The 18,422-nt window shown below is 38.4% G+C and overlaps 1 protein-coding gene across 1 annotated transcript in view; it reads left to right on the top strand.

The window, feature by feature from the left end:
- The window catches only part of zcchc24 (zinc finger, CCHC domain containing 24), a 35,610-nt gene that overhangs the window by 3,972 nt on the left and 13,216 nt on the right, over positions 1-18,422 (top strand). The gene's annotated exons all lie outside the window — the stretch shown is intronic.

Here is an 18,422-nt window from a genome sequence, read left to right as displayed (position 1 = left end):
GACAAGTTTGTGGTTTAATTTTGTTTGGGTGCTTAAATTCGTTGTTTTACAATGACAAAATGAGCTAGGTCATGAGAAACCACTTGTGTTGTTTTTCCATATGGCTGTTGCAACAGTTTTCACAGTGCATTGTATACCCTCGAGGACACAAAATACAAAGATATGTTTCACAAATAGGTTAGTTTTAAATATAAATGCCATGTTAGGCCACTTTTGAAGTCACTTCATAGTGCTGCCTGAGATTTCCCTCATCTTTCCTATGAGTGTCATTCCAACACTAATTTCATAAATAAAAGAATGTGTTAAACAAAGATAAAATGCATGTATTTGTGAAGGAGACTGTGTCATCTTTAATTTCAGGCTGTTATGGTTTAATAGTCTTTGGATGCAGATAGTGGGTGAGGTTCTTGTACAGGCTCAAGTCTGAGCTGCATGGAATGGTAATGCAGACCAGATGTGGGATTAAAGTGGCAAACCTCCCTTTATGAAAGATGACGACGGTTCCCTGCAGGCTGCTAAAAATCCTATCATGATAAAATATCTCTCTTTGTGCATGGCTCAGGTATTTTACAAATCTCTCTTTTTACATTGTTTTTGGGAGTGTGTTTGCTGACCCTAATGGCCAATGGAAACTATTGCTCATTTTCTGTTAAAAGATTAAACTACAGTTGTGTCAGTGGCATTATGTAATCATAGATTCGTTTACGAAAACATTGAAGTCACAGATGATATCTTAGGGACTTTATGGGGATTGTTGTCAATCTTTTGATTTTCGACTCGTCTTATGGAATCTACGTAATTGATGTCAGTTTAAATGTATGTTTATATATTTTAAAGGTGTAGTTCGCCAAAAAATGCTGTCATTTATACCCGTGTATTATTTCGACACATTTTTTTTTTCCATGTAAGTGAATGGGGATCAAGGCGATCAGTTTAACATGCTGCCTACCATCTCCTTTAGTACTCCATTGTTACACACGGTGAAAATTGTGACAGATTTTTTTATTCAATGATCAATGGATTTTCGTGGAAATGACGTATTTCTGTAGGCCAACCCGGAAGTTTGCGCCGCACTGGTTCCCCGACCGAAAGCCTATGGATTTTTCTCATAAACTTTTGGAAGATCGCAAAAAAATAATAATGGTTTGTGATACACGTTTTGTCTATCCAGATATTCTTTACAGATTAACACAGTATTTGTTATTTTTGAAGCCTAAATACAATCGACAGAATTAAAAAGCTACCATGATGCTATAAACAGACTACACTGTGGTCGCTCGATATCAACGTCACCACCACCAAAAGCCTCTGACAACTTTTTCAAACTTTATTAAAAACGTGTTCCCTGGTAAGTAAATACTCTGTGAATGAATATCCATCAACGTTTTAAAAGAGTCCAAGTGTGTCCAACGTGATGACGTTTAATGTCAAAGGATGTAGTCAATTTTAGCAACTTGTTAGCAAACGCCGTTTTTAAGACACAATAAACCAAGAGTGGGTTATAACTGGTGTGTTAGGTCATAGATTAAAAAGTATTTACAGGTTTTGTTAACCACAAACCTTATTTTAGACATTTAACCAAAACCCATTGACTTGGGGCAATGGAACAGGAAGTGGTAAAATGCTAACTCACTTCTGGGTTTTGCATACAAATAAACATCATCTCTGCGATACTCTATGACCCTGTCATCTAGAAAAAAGCTAAAGCTAATTTTGAGTTTTATATCTGTTTTTGTGGAGCAGCTGTTACACAAGGCCTGAAGAGTAAATCGCTATCAAATATGTCCTGTTTTAAATCTTAGTTGCTCTTGTGAAAGCCAGTGGAAAAGCAAGAAAAGTCCAGTCCCCAGATAGTGTCCACACCTACTCAATTCAACACTGCAGAAATTTACCTCCCCCTGCAGTCCCACATTCTGTGATATACTTTCCATTTGTTATATCATATGACGCATCCACGTATTCACCCCTCTGAATGTCTCAGAGACGATGTTTCCTTCTTTAATCGCACAGTTTGAGAAATGATGCGCAGGGCGAGTCTAGTTTCTTCGCCTCTTGTCTCAAAGGAAATGAATTCCAGCGTAAGCTGGTGCCCACTAAAAGTCCGTCCTATCCAAAGGACTCTAAACTCCTTGCCAACACAAACACTGAAGCTCTGACTTCAGAGGGCACAGCAGGACCTGTGATCTAAAGCCAGTGCTGAGAATCACATTCTCATGCGCTCTCCCAGCACACCGTCTCGATCTCCATTAGTTTCCCAGCAGATGAGGTGAAGTGGGCCAAGCTGCTCCGTCAGTGTAAAGGCAGAGTTTCAAAACACTGTCATTCCTGGGACAGGGGCTGGACGTGGCAGGGCGTCTGGAGACGAGCAGACCAGATAGGAATTAGGGAATGTCACGGCTCGGTTGGAGCAGAGCGTGGGGGCAGGAAGCATGTGTGTTGGTTTGGTGTTCTGGTGTGTGTGCGGTTCAGACTGCAGGGCAATAGACCTCTCTTACTCACATGTCACCTAAGGGAAGTGGTTCTGGCCCTTGCTGAGCTCTGCAGGGAACACTAGTTAGAAAAAAAACACCGTAGAGCAGGCAGCTGTTTGCTCTGCCCATGGGCAGCTAGCGAGAGTTATGTCAACAAGCTCCGCTAAATGGGAACGGTTTTGCTCTGTCATTCATTACCCAGAATTCCCATTGCCAACTTTTATGCCAAGACCTCAAAAACCATGGCCGTTTCTCGCTATTTATGTTATGCTAGTTGAATATCTAATTGTTTCAGTCGATGACACTTACCTACTCGGCATGCCGAGGTGCGCTGGGGTTTCCTTATGGAAAATGTGTGCGGTGGAATGCGGCTCGCAGGGCTGTGAGAGGCTCTGCATATTAAGCTCAGCTCGTGTGTCATGTCCTCTGCAATGCATCCCTATTGCCAATGCCCTTTTTTGTGTCACGGTCTCTTAGTGACACTGTCTGTCATTCACAGCATGGGTTCTAACTCCCACTGTCACCCATCAATGTGAGTCTTGTTCGGGAATTGTTGAAACATGGTACAGGGTGCGGAAAAGAATGCCTTTTGTTGTAAGAAGAAATGGCCATAGGGTCACAATCATGTTTCTGTCTCCTACTTGCATTTTCCTCTCTTGATGTATTGTGTTAGCAGCCCAGCGCTGCATACATGTTGAATGTTCTCTGTATAAGTTCCAGGGGATTGAATCATGCTAGAAAATTCTCAAATTGTCGTGCGACTTGTATTTTTAAGAAATTCACAGATGAACCAGATACAGTGGAGTAGACACAGCTGGGGACTGTCCTGATGTTCTTTGATGGGAAAGATGAAGATTCTCTCGTGTTAACCAAAAACACATGAATACCATTGATTTCATACAGAAGGCTGATTATTCTTTTGAGATAATACATCTCTTGTTCAAATCGTAATCATGGCAAAGGAATGTGTGTATATATAGCCCTGCTTCCAATTTTCTTCTCTCTCCTGATTTATTTTGCTCAAATGCACTGGTTTTGAGCGACTTTTATCCAATAGTCCATGTTTGCTATTAGAGATTCTGAAGGGTTTGTTGGTTGTGCATCCTCAGAAACTGTTTTGAATTTCTTGGAAATTCAACAAAACAAGCCAATGGCAGTTTGCTTTTGAGAGGTTTCTTTGTTTTTAATATGTAACACAAATGCTTCCCTTTTGTCGTATTATTTGCTTCCTCCAAGTGTTGTGGGTCATTTAAGTCTGCTGATTAAAGGTGGCAGATTCAACACTTATTAGGATGTTTTGAGCAAATGGTGTCCAGTCAGCCCCCTCTTGCCAACACCAGTCAGCGATTGTATTTTTTACTTATCTTAAAGGAACAGTTTACCTGAAAATTCTGTCATCGTTTACTCACCTTCAAGTTGTTCCAAATCTGTATAAATTTCTTTGTTCTGATGAAGATATTTGGAAGAATGCTAACCAAACAGTTCTTGGCCACCATTGACTACCATAGTAGGGAAGAATTCTTTGTTCTGATGAACACAAAATAAGATATTTTGAAGAATGTAGGAAAGCAAGCAGTTCTGGCGCGCTTTTGACTACCTTTGTAATTTTCCTTTGGCTGAAAATGTGGCCAAGAAGTGTTTGGTTACAAGCATTCTAGCAAATATCTTTCTCTGTGTTTGGAACAACTCGTGGGTGAGTAAATGATGACAGAATTTTCATTTTTGGGTGTACTGTCCCTTTAACTTTATCGTATTTTTGGTTCTGACTCAGAAATGAGCAAGAAAGCATGTTAATGCTGTAATGCATTTGTTTCTTGCAAAAAAATGTTCTTGTCAGTTATTTAGAGGTAAATGTTACAATATTCGAAAGTGTTTTTAACATCATTTATTCTGAAGTAGCGTGCGTATTCCACCCAACTGTTTGTCCCATGTTGGTCAAAGTGATAGACTTTGATTTCTTGCATTTAAATTATGCAACATACTAAAATTGTAAACATTAGCCTGAGGTTGTGTAATTTAATTCGACAAGAGACCTTTGTTTGAAAGAAACTTCCATTAGGACTACAACAGCCTGTGAAAGGAAAACACTCTGCTGTAGGAGGCAATCACAGAGTTGTTACGAGACTGTCACCTTTTCCCAGTCTCTTGCTGAGATAATTGCGTAAACATGGCTTTAATAAGCAGCCAAAATGACAACGTATTTCCTGTTTCTTGATAGAATCAAATAAATAGCTGTAAGCTGCATACATAAGCAAGTCCATTTTCAATCAGAACTACGACAAGCCCAAGTAACGAACGGTGGATGTGTTGGGAAAAGATTTTAAAATATTATGTAGTGTGTGCTTCGCGAAAGTTCTGTTATGTTATACGTTTGTCTGTTAATGCTAAAGAACTTTCAACAAGTGTTTCGAAAGCCACATATATTCAGTAATACAGTATAAAAAATAAGACTCATGGCCAGAAATCAAGAATAAGTGTGTGTTTTGGAATGTCAGTATTTAGATTTAGTGACTCTCTCAACTTTTAACTCCAAGAAAGGTCTGATGATGACAATTTGCTTTTGGGTGATCACAATGGACCAAATCTATACATCCTGTAAGAACAAAGCTGTATACTGTATATTATTATTTGCATTAAAAGGGTTTTTACTTGTTACATTATGTACAGTATTTGCAATTAAACATATTGTCTTACTTAAAAATAAGTTTTGCAAAACAACAGGGTAGTCAACGTTCTTGGAGCCTTGGAGTGTGTTTGCATGCACAACAAAACACTGACTCTCAAAACCCTCGAAAATCAGCTCATTTTATATGCAAGAAAGCCTAAAATCACCGGGATTTTCCCATGTTTTGACATCATCAACAAACATCAGTTAAGATGTTTACTTTAGAGTACTTACAAGGACTCATATTTTCATGCGAGTAAATAGTCAAAAATGTAGGCGTGTCAACGTGCCTCTTAATTGTGGTTATTTTACACAAATGACACTATGTAAATGAATCTGAGGGTGATGTTGCTTCACAGATCTGTTTGCAGTCGTGTTTGTTCAGGCCAGCTGTTCAGTGTTTGTCACAGCCTGTCAGTCGGTTGTCCTGGGAAACAACCAGTGTGATGTTGCAAAACAGATTTACTATTCCCATTCCCAAACATGTGTTCTGCTTGTTTTTATTAATGCATAATTGTGCATAGTTAGTCTTTCAGCCATAATAGCCATCATTTATTTTTAATACCAAGAACAACAACAACACATTGTGTAATTCATTGAATGCATTTTTATTTGCCCCCAAATTATGTTAAATCTCAGTGATGATAAATCTCCCTGTATTAGATATAGTAGTGGGGTAGGCTGTAATTAGGTTTTATATTATTGAAGGTCCAGTGTATGAAATTTAGTGAAATTTAGCGGTGAGGTTGCGAATTGCAGCCAAGGGGTTCACTGCACCGCACCCTCCCTTTCAAAGCACTGTGGCAGCTGACACAGGACAAAGATGTCATCATGTTTTCGCTTCAACATGTTGAATTCCATGCAAGGGAACCTGCGGTTTATGTAGATAGAAATAGCTCATTCTAAGGTAATAAAAACATAACGCCTCATTATGTAAAGTCTTTATACACCTCTGTAGATATAGTTATGTATATTATATTGCATTTCTGTCAATAGATCCTCCAAACATTTGGACATTGGACTGGACATTTAAACTAAGTTTATATTATGTTTTATTTCATAAAAATGTAGAGTCCTTGTCAGGATTTGGAAACAACCAGCTGAAAAAGGTCAGAACTGTGGAGAGCATGTTTAGCACTTCCTCACAAAGGAAATCAAAGTTACAAAATATGAAAAGAGGGCTTCCTGCCAGCTGCTTTGTGTTCCGCATAAAAATGTCACTCTTGCTCTGACTCTGCTGATACAACAGCAAATGGAGCCTTTTTTCTGGACTGTAGATGTCCCTTTGCATGAGACCTACTGTATATGTCAACATGCAGAGGAGGGTAGCGATAACATCTCTTCAACTGAGCGGTGTGATCTGTTTTCATATTTAGAAATAAGAAAAGAATGGGAAATGGTGAGTGCTGTGCTCTCATGTTTTTTTTTTTAAGAATGTTGCCCTCAAAGACATTTTTGAGGACAAATAAAAGGGCAAACTGGCATTCTTAGTTTCAGAAAGACCCTCAAAGCAATCACAGTGGTTTGTTACATAACGTAGATGGGGTTATATTGCTTGGATAATAAGACAAAGATCCTCAGCTCTTCTCTGTTGTTCACGACTCTTGAGTTCAATTATTCACGAAATCCGCAGTAATTACATTTTCATTAACTGTTATTTGTACAGAAACTTTCAATCACTTTGCAGTGGGAAGGTTGTGGTCACATCTGGTCTTCTGAGCGCAAAAGTTAATGAAAGAAAACAAACACAGGTTTCATGTCAACACTAATATTATATGATAGACTGCCATGAGAAACTTTGATTTGTAGCCTTTTGATTATGATTATTTGGAGATGTTTTCGTGCATGTTTCATCTAGGTTGTGTTTTGTTCTCTATATTGTTGAATCTGAGCTCATTCTTACTCCAGTGACAACTCTATATTGGAATTGTTAAATGTCAAGTAAATAATTGTTTAAAGTTGTTCTTTGATTCACTGTAAACCTGCACAAGGTCAGTGGTATTGTTCAAGCTGTTTGTTGTTCCAAGACTATACAACCTGCAAGATCCTCTGACGTTGTAACCAACCTGATAACTTGAGCAAAATGACCATTTGTTTGGCCTTATCTAGCATGAAAACACATCCTGCCCGATTAGGAGTATAGATAATGTACAACCATGCGCTCGTCTCATATCGCAGACAGAGATCCTAAAACATCCATCCCTCTCATTGGAGTCACAAAATTCCAACTGAACACCATTGCTCACGTCACATTTGACCTTAAGATGTGTCAGACCGCTCACTCTCTTTTCTATTCAAAAGGAGTATAAGCGAGGCCTAACTGGGATGGCTCATTTGAAGGCCAGGACACACAAGCACAGTAGATGGTGTCAGAGAAATAAAACACAGCAAGCTTTGTGTTCAGGTCTGAATCGGGACCGTCAGGAAGGGCCTAGTGCTGGGAATGGCCAATGTTAATTAAGGGTCCCATTGTTTGTCTTTAGGATCTCCAGACGAAGAGGTCAGGAAGTCAGCTCGTATTGTTCACCCAGTGGGATGCTGACTACAGCACAAACCGAGACCACAGATCTCTCTTTTTTAATCAATCTCCTGTTAAACAGGTCCTCAGTTAGCTATAGAGTCTGACCCATCATGAGGACAGTCAGCTGTGATTGACTGGAAGGATGTAACAATACGTCTGCTATTACAGTACATGATTGCTTCTTATCTCATACTTATCATTCTGCAGTCTTAACTTAAAGGGACAGTTCACACAAAAATGTTAATTCTGTCATGGTTTATTCACACCAACGTTGTTCAAAACCTGTATATGACTCTTTCTTCTGTGGAACACAAAAGATGATATTCTGAGAAATGTCTCAGTGGGTTTGTTTCCACAGAATGAAAGTCAATGATATCTTTCTTTGAGTTCGGCAGAAGAAAGAAAGTCATGCAGGTTTGGGATTATATTGATTTTACCAAACCAAGCACCCGAAAAATGTTCAGGTTCAGAAATGTTCAGGTTTGATACAAGTGACCCTATGGCATAATATTTAATATCACAGAGCTTTAAATCTTTCATTAGAATAGTCTAGGTTAGATGCACAACTTGATATACATTAGTAATGTTGTTTTTTGAAGGAGTTTTTTCAAGTAAGCAGTCTTTCCAGGTTTATGTCAGGTCCCTTTGTTGTTATCCTTATGATATTTAATGTACAAAAGTTAACTGGGCCTAAATGCATCACATCATAGTGTCAGAGAAGTAGAAAGTGTGAATATAGTAACTTTTACAATGACAATCTTAGGACGTTTTCACACATAAAGGTTTGTTTCGGAACCTGGTGCGTTTTCTCTCTTGGTTCGGTTCGTTTAGGCATATGTGAACACGGCAATCGCGCTAGGATCCGCCCCAAAACAATCGCAGGCGGTCTCGGCCCGATTGCAAACGAACTCTGGAGCGGTTCGCTAGACGTGTGAAAGCCATCCGACCCAACGCTCCAGACTGTATCAGGGACTGTAGCAGGGAAGAAGTGAAGTGTTTGATTGAAATTTGGTCAGAAGAAATGCATCGCCGAACAGCTCTCCAGAACTCACAAAAACACCGAAATTTATAGTGTTTAGCGAGCGCTTAAAACAAATGGGATTTAATCGGTCGGTTGAACAGTGCCGAGAGCAGGCAAAGAAACTCCGTAACGGCAGTAACCAAACAAGCCACAAAAATGCCGCGTAGCTGCTGTCTGTCCATCCTGATGGATGACATCTTTGAGCGGAATCCCGGGAAAATAAACAGATGCACTCTGACCAATCGAAGGAGAGTTTACTCGCACGTGACTTTTATTAACACAGTTTGGTCCGTTTGGAAATATTGCCTTGTGAATGCGAACCGAACTAAAATAAATTGCAATACTGTAGCGATTTAACCCCTGGTTTCGGAACAAAGCAATCGATCCACATGTGTGAAAACGCCCTTAGTGATTCTATCATGCTTATGAGTAATCTTAATCTAAACGTATTGTAATTTTACTTTATACCATCTTATTTTTGATATAGCATTCCTTTTTTTTATCAACATGGAACGTTCCTTGAAGCTTCGCCATCACCATTTTATCTCCTCAATTGTAGCTGTTGTTTTGGAAACATTTTTAATAGTTATGCTAGTCACAGAGATCATTAAAGTGTCTGACCCTTCTTTGACACATTGCAAACATCCTCTTAAATGTTCACCTGGAACATTTATGTTTAGGTTTATGGTGAAACCAAATAAAGTCTGAAAGATTTTACATTATTTGCTTTTATAAGAATGCCATTGTAAAACCCACACTGTTATGAACTGTATCTTCAGTCTTTTCTAGTCTCTTGTGTATCATGTAGCTGGAAGGCCTGTGTTGAGTCACTGTGGCGGCTGTTAAGGGTTCAGGGAAGTAGTGGGGGTGTGAGGGAAAGCGTGACTTAGGGGGGGAGGGCATTATGGGAATGTTTTTACAGTCTGACCTGTGATCTTCCTTCCATTCTGCACCAGTCCAGTCTTGACACACTAGTCTATCTGGTTCCTGGTCCTACCTACAGAATTTATTCCTCTCCAGGAACATGTAGTTTTGTGTGCGTGTGCATGTGAAAGAAAAATTGGCGGGGTATCATCAGCGAGAAGCTGCAATGTAAACAAAGCTTATCTGTGAGACTGGAGACATAACAGACAGTCCTCTTCTCCTTTGAAAACAGCAGAGACATGTGTTTACATGGGTATTTACTACTCAATAAATCCCTTTCTGTTATCGTAACTGTGTTAGATGAGCAGATAGTACGATAATACGGTGACAAACCGCAATATAAAATGCTTTACATGTGTACTCCAGCATCCTACAGTAATTCCATTGCTAGGAATCAGAGGTCTGCTTCGTTTAAGAAATAGCGATGCAGTACATGGTCTTCACTATCTCAACCATGTGCTCTTAAATAAGATGGAAACATTTAGATACATTACCTCGATCTTTTTACGCACCGGCCAATCAACCTGCTCATGTCATTCATTGCTTCGGTAATTTAACCCCATTTCGCAGCTGTACAAGTGGTTGGGGTTAGCCGGGTTGGCACGGGGAACCATGGGAATTGAGTTTTTTGAGCAAGAGGTTCTTTCCTGGAAGCAGGACTTGTGATAACAAAAATCCTGAACATGTGAATGCTTTTAGAAATATGGAGTTATTGCAGGACATTGTTAGGAAATTATTGTTATCAGGAATATAGAGGAGGGCGGTTAAGGGTCCCATGTCATCGACTTTGGTAACAACATTAGTTTGTTTAAATCAGTTGCTATGAAACCATTCCATACAGTCCACAATTCCCATCACACGTGTCGTGTTTTCAAGGGCCGCACGCTACATTAGCATGATGAATGTATGGGTGGTGAGAGAGAGAGATGATTTCGAACACGATCAGAACGGGCTAGTAGAAAAGTCAGCGTTATCTGTGGGAGATGTTGCGCCAGTGCCAGCTAGTGTTAATGTGAACCCCCTGCATTTTTCCAGCGAAACTAAATACATTGAAAACATTTATCTACACATCGGGCCAAGAGCAAACCACCTCCTGAGACACCAAAGAACACAATGTGCTCATTCATAAATAAAATTCCCACCAGCACCTTTTCTCAAGTACAACACCGAGCTGAACCTGTAAACCCAGATTTGGTTATATTAATAATGCTTATAGAAATGTTATGACAGATATTAAAGGGTAATCCTGGCGAGGAGATTTCAAATATGATTCATATTGGTGTGCTAAGATAAGCAAACACGCTCTGGTTTGTTTTAGGGGATGGAGGGCTTACCTGTATTACAGACACTTCGATTCAGCAAGGCTTGAGAATTGTGTATTCTTTTAGAATTTTCTTTGGAGAACTAAATGAACTGAGGGTGGGACCTCATCATCCTTATTGAGTAATTGATCTTGCATTGGTTGTTTGGCAGGCTAACCTAGATCGCTTCCAGTAACCCTGCCTGTAATGGACCAACATAAACTTCATAATGTGACAAGACACCAGTGACAACCAATTTTTCTGTCCACACTAAGGACACATGAAGCGTAACATCCAGAATTGAGTTTTAGCAATTCATCTCCATGTTTTTAATGATTTACACTGTAAGATTTGACATATAATTTCTGATATTTCCCAGTTTCCACAATCAATCTCTCCTCCATATTTGATGCTCTATGCAGGATTTTGATCTAATGAGTTTTCAATGATCTCGTGTGGCTGGTAGAAACTTGGATTAAAAGCATTTGTTGTAGTGTTCGTTCAGTGTGGGTGCTAGTACGGACTAGAACGTAACAATATTCCTTCTCCCTTGAGACGTCTTTTTTTATACCCTGGAACATTAGACAAAAGAGGCATTGAGTGCAAGCGTGGTTCCCATAACCCTTGGTTCATAAATATGTCACTTATAATTGAATTACTCCCTTGATTGACAAGCTGTAGTGATAAGGAAGAGCTCATCATTTACTATAGCAACATTGGATCAGCTGTGATGGCGTAAAGCCAGTAACATGTGTCTCTGTGATGATGTCCTTTCCTGTAAAACTAGGAAGGGATGACGTACAACAATGAAGCTCGCATAAAATGAGAATGAACAGCACTGTGTTCTCAGAACAGACTGTTTACCTCACACTTGCATTTATGTTCTGAGCAATCGCCAGTCGTGGGTCGGTTTAGATCAGTATTGCGTAGGAAATCATGCTGTCATAGGTGCAGCCAATATTAGTGTCTTAGATTGGGAGATAAAGAAATAGGGGCATTATTTACATTTTACGTCTGATCCTGGTTCCAGAAAACGGCAGAATTATAGTTTTGGCAGAGAGTGTGACTGTGTTTATTAATTGGATTATTAATCTTCTGCGGTAAAATGATGCAGATATTTTTGCAACAGATAAATAATAGATGCAGAAGAGATAAATCAAAACTAAGGTAAACAATGGCATTTGGATTTTCTTTTAATTTAAATATTGGTGGCTCAGATTCATTACTCCTGACACAAATATTAAAAATAATTTTTATCAACATATTTTTAATTTACACTCTAATTTGTTGACAAAATGTTATTAGCTCTACTACTTGTAAGTCGCTTTGGATAAAAGCGTCTGCCAAATTGATAAATCTAATGTAAAAAATGTTGGGTTGTTTCAAAAATTATATAAAAAAATATAAATATTTAAAATGACGAATAAAAATGATATATACAGCCACAGAAAAAATTAAGAGATCATTCCACATTTTTAGTTAATCAACATTTCTAGATGTATTGTTGCCATTTTAGTCCAGTGTCTGTTGAATTACAACAAAATCAAACCTCAGCAGTGACAAAGTCGTCCAACAGCAATGTGAAAGACTGAAAGCATGACAAGATACATGCAAACTGTGATAAAAATTAAGATTACCACTTTTAAACTTTTCCTAAATACACATGTACAAATATTATTGTTGTATTGCTTAAAAGTGAATATACAGAGGATCTTTTATGTTATTTTGACATTTTTTCTCCAGTTTTCATTTTCTGCAAATAAAAGCAAATAGAAACCATATTTATGTTTGAAATTTGGGAGAAATATTGTTAGTTCACAGAATTAAACAAAAATGATAATTTTAGCTAAATACATGCATAGTATACATAGTAAATTCAGAAAATAATGGAATAAACACTGTACTTTTTTAAATGATTAAATACTGTGTTGTCAAAGTTCACAAGTAGGGCTGTCACGATTATGAAATTTGATTGACGATTAATTGTCTAATAAATCATTGCGATTATGGCGATTAATTGTCTGTTTTAGGGCTTTGGCGATTATGACGATTAATTGTCTGTTTTTGAGCTTTGACATTTAATTCTCATTCATTTTTGATTCAGCGATTGAAATGACCATATTGTTCTGAATACAAGACTATGTTTTTTTCTTGAAAATACATCGGAAAAAATTGGGTCATCATATATTTAAGGTTTAGGTTTTTACCTGTCAATAATACAACCACCAAATACTTGTAAATGAAGTAAATTGATCAGGTGTGAATTGAAGCCACCATTAAAATACTATCAGTCATAGAAAAGCTTCTAGTCTGTTTTTTTCTCACTTGCAAGACTACAGTAAAATTTTACTTGTGTGTTAATGAAATTTTGGTAGACTGGTTTTCACACTGAGATTTGCTTAAATAATATTAAATTGTACTGCAGGTTATTTTTATGGTATATGTTTTAGTTTTTTTTTTTAAGTGATTGTGTTGTGGTGGTACATTTTACAAGTGTTACCATGCTTTAGTAACAATATATACACTAAAATATGCAATATGCAGATGCACTACAGCTCCCCCTAGTGTCTTTTATAGAGATGTGCGATAATTGCGATGATCCGAAATCATCGCGGTGAGGTCAAACAATCGCGATGAGACGATAATTTAATAATCGTGACAGCCCTATTCACAAGCACTTTTTAGTACATTTTATTGGTTAGATATTTTCAAAACCCAGTGACAAACATAAAGGGTGACTAATGATAATGATTTATGGCAAAACAAATCACAAAATATGGACATACAAGGTTTCAGAAGGACAGCAGCAATATATAAAAAATATGCTAAAAAACCAATGGCCTTGCAAGAGTGCCTTTTTGTGTACTCTTTTACAATAAATAAATGTTAACTCATTAATCAGATTTAAAACAATGACCTAGTTTGACAGCACCAGAGGTTAGTGTCCTCACTGACACTGAGTTAACTATGTGTGATGAACTCCTAATTAGAAGGGGAATGCCAAACTTGCCTGCGTAACAGACTCGGCAGAGCCATCCAACCTGGTGGTGTTTGCACTGACAGGGGCCTTCATTAAATCCCACATTTGTTCTGACTAAATTTAAATGGAAAAGTCGTTTTACGATTCTCTCTGGTTTTGGATATGGGGTTTGATCTGCAGCACCAGCCCACTTCCAGTGTTTACTGCGGGATAGATAGCTGTCGTGTTTGATAAGCCCTCTTGAAAAACATCAGTGGTTTGCCAGCTATTTGCCTGTCACCAGTTGTAACTGAGCACTGGGATGATTGCCTCGTAGTAAATCTCACACTGCTTTGTGGATTTGTCTTCAGGGTTGCCATCGTATTATTTGAGCTTAAAATAACATTTAGTTGAACATTCAGTAGTGTTAAATCGAGTTGGGTTATTAACTGGACACAAGATGGTACATTAATACTAATACAGTACATTTAATTCTGTGGTTGTGTGAGTAATGTGGTGGGTAAGAGATTTCCTGCAGCATGTCCCTTTGCGCTGTATGCTTGTTGATCAATTATTGTCATAATATGTAGCTATATGTTCCATATTAACTTAATGTAACATATGTGCGATTTTGGCCGGTCTCTTGGAAATCTCTCTTTGTTTGCTTTCTGAAACTGGGGCAGTGAGGTACATAGAAAACACTGCGGTATGTTAATAACTAGTTCATTTATTAGTGTGACAGAATGTAATTTTATTGCCTATAAATAAGAAGAGTGCTGGTTCCCAAGAAATGATTTATTGAGCGTTGTGTTTTTCACCTTCCAGATGAAGCTGCCATATTGAGGTCTTTGCTGTTTTTGCTCTGAAAACTATTGTTGAGGCTTTAGGAACATTTGGAGGGCAGTCGAAGTTTATATTGTCATTACTTTTCGTTCATGGCTGGAAAGGTTTTTGGAAGTGTAGCATGTAAAAGTATGCCCTTGGGTGAGGATGCTGAGCGGGTGTCACATTTAGAGGTGCACTGATCCGTTTTAAACTCTGAATGAGTCGTTTTGGCAAACATGACAGCTTATTTACGATGTCTTATTTTTGCTGTTCTAATTATTCAAGTCTTATTTATACTGTATATGTATTTTTAAAACGTGTATATATATAACATTTTAAAACAGTATTTGTTTAATAAGTCTGCAGTAGAAACATTTAAAGGCCCAGTGTGAAATCATTTGGAGGATCTATTGACAGAAATGCAATATAATATACGTAACTGTCTTCAGAGGTGTATAAAGACCTTACATAATGAAGCGTTATGTTTTTACCTCAGAATGAGCTATCTATCTACATACAGCGCGGGTCCCCTTACATGGAATTCGCCATGTTGTTTCTACAGTAGCCCCAAACGGACAAACTGCTCTACAGAACACGTAAATATGTCGAAGAAGCGAAAACGAGACGACATCTTAGTTCTGTGTCAGCCACTGTGGCGTAGTGCTTTGAAAGGAGGGGGTGGAGTGAGCCGTTGGTTGCAATTCGCAACCGCACCACTAGATGCCGCTAAAATCTCCACATTGCTCCTTTAGTTTAATGTTTAGATTTGTTCGATTTGTTTATTGATCTGTGCTTTTTGGACTGACAAAAATCTAAAAGAACAAAAAGAGATTCACAAACAAAATTTAACGTTTGTTTTAACACCACAAGTACAAAACGTATTCATGCAGTGATTGTGTATGGCTTTTTATATATAGCCATCACTGTAGAGGATAAGAATGCTTATCTCAGCAGTCATTGCTCGCAAAGAGCAGCTGCTCGTGAACAAATTAAGAGCACAAGCAATGCTTGTCTTTGTGCAACTAGAGCCTTATACTGTATATATCATATATATTTTTGTGTCGTCTTAGTTTTGACTGAATGCCAGTGGTACTTGACTTACCTAGATTTATAAATATATCTGCATAAATAAATACGAGCGTGTTCCAAGCTCGATTTAGCATAAAGACTCTCTCACACTTTGCCTATACTTCTGCATCTTTCACACTAGTCCGTGTATATAGGCTTGTTTCTCTATATTAGTCTGGAATCTATGAACTCTCATTGCCAGTAATATGTTCGTGAACAGGACAAGTTTGTACTCCTAAAGGATCCGGTGCACCCCCATATTTTATAACTCAAAGTTTTTGATTGTTGTAAACTGAAGCCAAATTTCTCTTGTTTAGTGTAATCCATAACATATGTTGTCATGTTTATGTGTACAGTGCATCATGTAGAATATGACTCAGTTACAAGAACAAAATCTTAATCAAAAGATTCACAGATAATTATCATAATAAACAGAGTAATTCACAGAGCGAACCCTCAGGAATGGCCGAGTTTGATCAGTGTGTGTTTCCGCATCTATCTGCAAACCAATCTCATCTGCATCCCATCCAAACTAAACACAGATTAGTAGAAAGTTGAGTTTTCCGCTCATCTCCTTTGTGGGATAATCGAGCGCGTTGTATCTGGTGGAACTGGTGTTCTAGTGCTGTGTGGAGTTGGAGTCCCATGGGACCCGGGCGAGAGGCTCCAGCACCGGGGCCTCCATTGTTTATACTGATGGATTCCAGATGCTGGCAGAGGGAGCAGCCAAACTCCAGGGGCCTACGCCAAAAAACCAGGAAGCTGTCCAGCGCTATCTGGAATACTTGGAAAACATTGCTTAGCTTTTGTAATAACCTAAAAAAGTGAGGGCCAAAATCTGTGTTGCATTTTATAACCAATGAGTGACCGCTGCATATGTGTTGATTTCACAATTCAAAATAGTTTGTTCAGAGAATTTTTACTGTACGCTTAAAGGGATAGTTCACCCAAAAATAAAAATTCTGTCATCCTTTACACAGCCTCAGGTTGTACCAAACAGATCTCATCCCCTATTTACTGCCATAGTAGGGAAAATAAATACTATGGGAGTCAGTGGGGGATGAGATCTGTTTGGTTACTGACATTCTTCCAGATATCTCCCTTTGTGTATAGCAGAACAAAGACATTTATACAGGTTGGAATAGGGCTGGGCGGAATGACGGAATATTCCGTTACCGCGGAATAAAATGTCAACCGTAAGAGATTTTTCTATTCCGTGTATTCCGCGGAATGTAAATAAGTAGGCGTGGTTAACTCGGCGCTCTGCAAATTAGGCGCTATTCTGAAAAAAACTAATGAATTAATCCACCCGTAACAAATGAACGAATCAAACATTCTTTTGACCTTCTTTCAGTCTGTAGTTTAGTGATCCGCTCCAGTCCGGCGCTTCTCTCACCCGCAGTGCTCGTGCAGGGATCTGCGCCAGCATTTAAAAAAGCTCATTCTCAACACGTATTTCAGAAGTCAGGTTGTTTTGAAAAGCTGTTAATAGTTTTATAAAGTTTAACTTCAGGCGAGCCAAGGTGAAACTTGCGTTGAAATGCGCGATGATGCGCGTGAGCGCTTTGTGACGCTCTTCTACCTCCAGTTTTGGGAGACGCGTGAGGAGTCACCAGAGACTCGCAGTGCAAAAACAAGCCCGAGAATAAACAAACCTAAAGACAGAGAGTCGCAACACACTAAAATTGCTCATCTAATAGAGAGTGAAGAGCGATAAAGACCCACAGTACAGACCTCATGAACACCAGTTTATAACACTAGTCATATACTGTACTCTCATTGTTTGTGCATATTCATGATACTTTATTGTTATATATGTTGTCTATCTTCCTACTGTATACATATGATATAGCCAGAAGATAAATATGAATAAATAATACATCTGATTATCAGAACTTAATTTGATATCTTTAGTACATTTTCATAACTTGCCTACATTTTAACTATGGTGAGCATTTAAATGAACTGTAATAAATAAATTAGTTAAATCAATCTAAGATTATATAATCTTATATATATAAAATATAGAATTATAATGGGAGATTGTTTCATGAAATATATCGTTACCGTGAAATAAAATGACTCATTCCGTGAAATAGATTTTTGGCCATTCCGCCCACCTCTAGGTTGGAACAATCTGAGTGTGAGTAAAGGATGAAAGATTTTCTATCCCTTTAAGGGGGAGTAGCATTAAGTTGAACAAATATCCAGTCGTTTTGCAAACGTGTGATGTGATCTAGAAGCGATATAGTTATCAGTGTTAGGATCTCAAGGGTTGTAAGTATACGCTGAGGTGTTAGTGGTTAATTTCTAGTTTTTGGTCATTAGCGGCTTCGCAGCTTCCTTCCCTTTCACGTTACGAATGCGGATCCAATATCAGCCCTTCTGGACTCTTCGACACTAATCATCAAATAAAAAAAATGTCAAGGCTGCCCTCAGGTCAGCAACCAAAGCTATAATGTGTCAATATCAACTTAACCTGCGTTCACGTCGGGGGTTTCACAGAAGTCTCAAAGCAATTGGTTTGAGGAGGATTGTTTTTCCTAACACTGAGACATTATGAACAGACAGATTTAACATTTAACGCCACACCTGTTCTCCCCTGTCAGTCTCTGCGATGCCGTCCTTGCCTTTCGGGCCTAAAAAGAGACAGCTGCAGCCACAAGA

This window comes from Triplophysa rosa, linkage group LG9 (assembly GCF_024868665.1).
Source record: "Triplophysa rosa linkage group LG9, Trosa_1v2, whole genome shotgun sequence".
Taxonomy (NCBI): domain Eukaryota; kingdom Metazoa; phylum Chordata; class Actinopteri; order Cypriniformes; family Nemacheilidae; genus Triplophysa; species Triplophysa rosa.
This window is presented reverse-complemented; position numbering and strand designations above follow the sequence as displayed.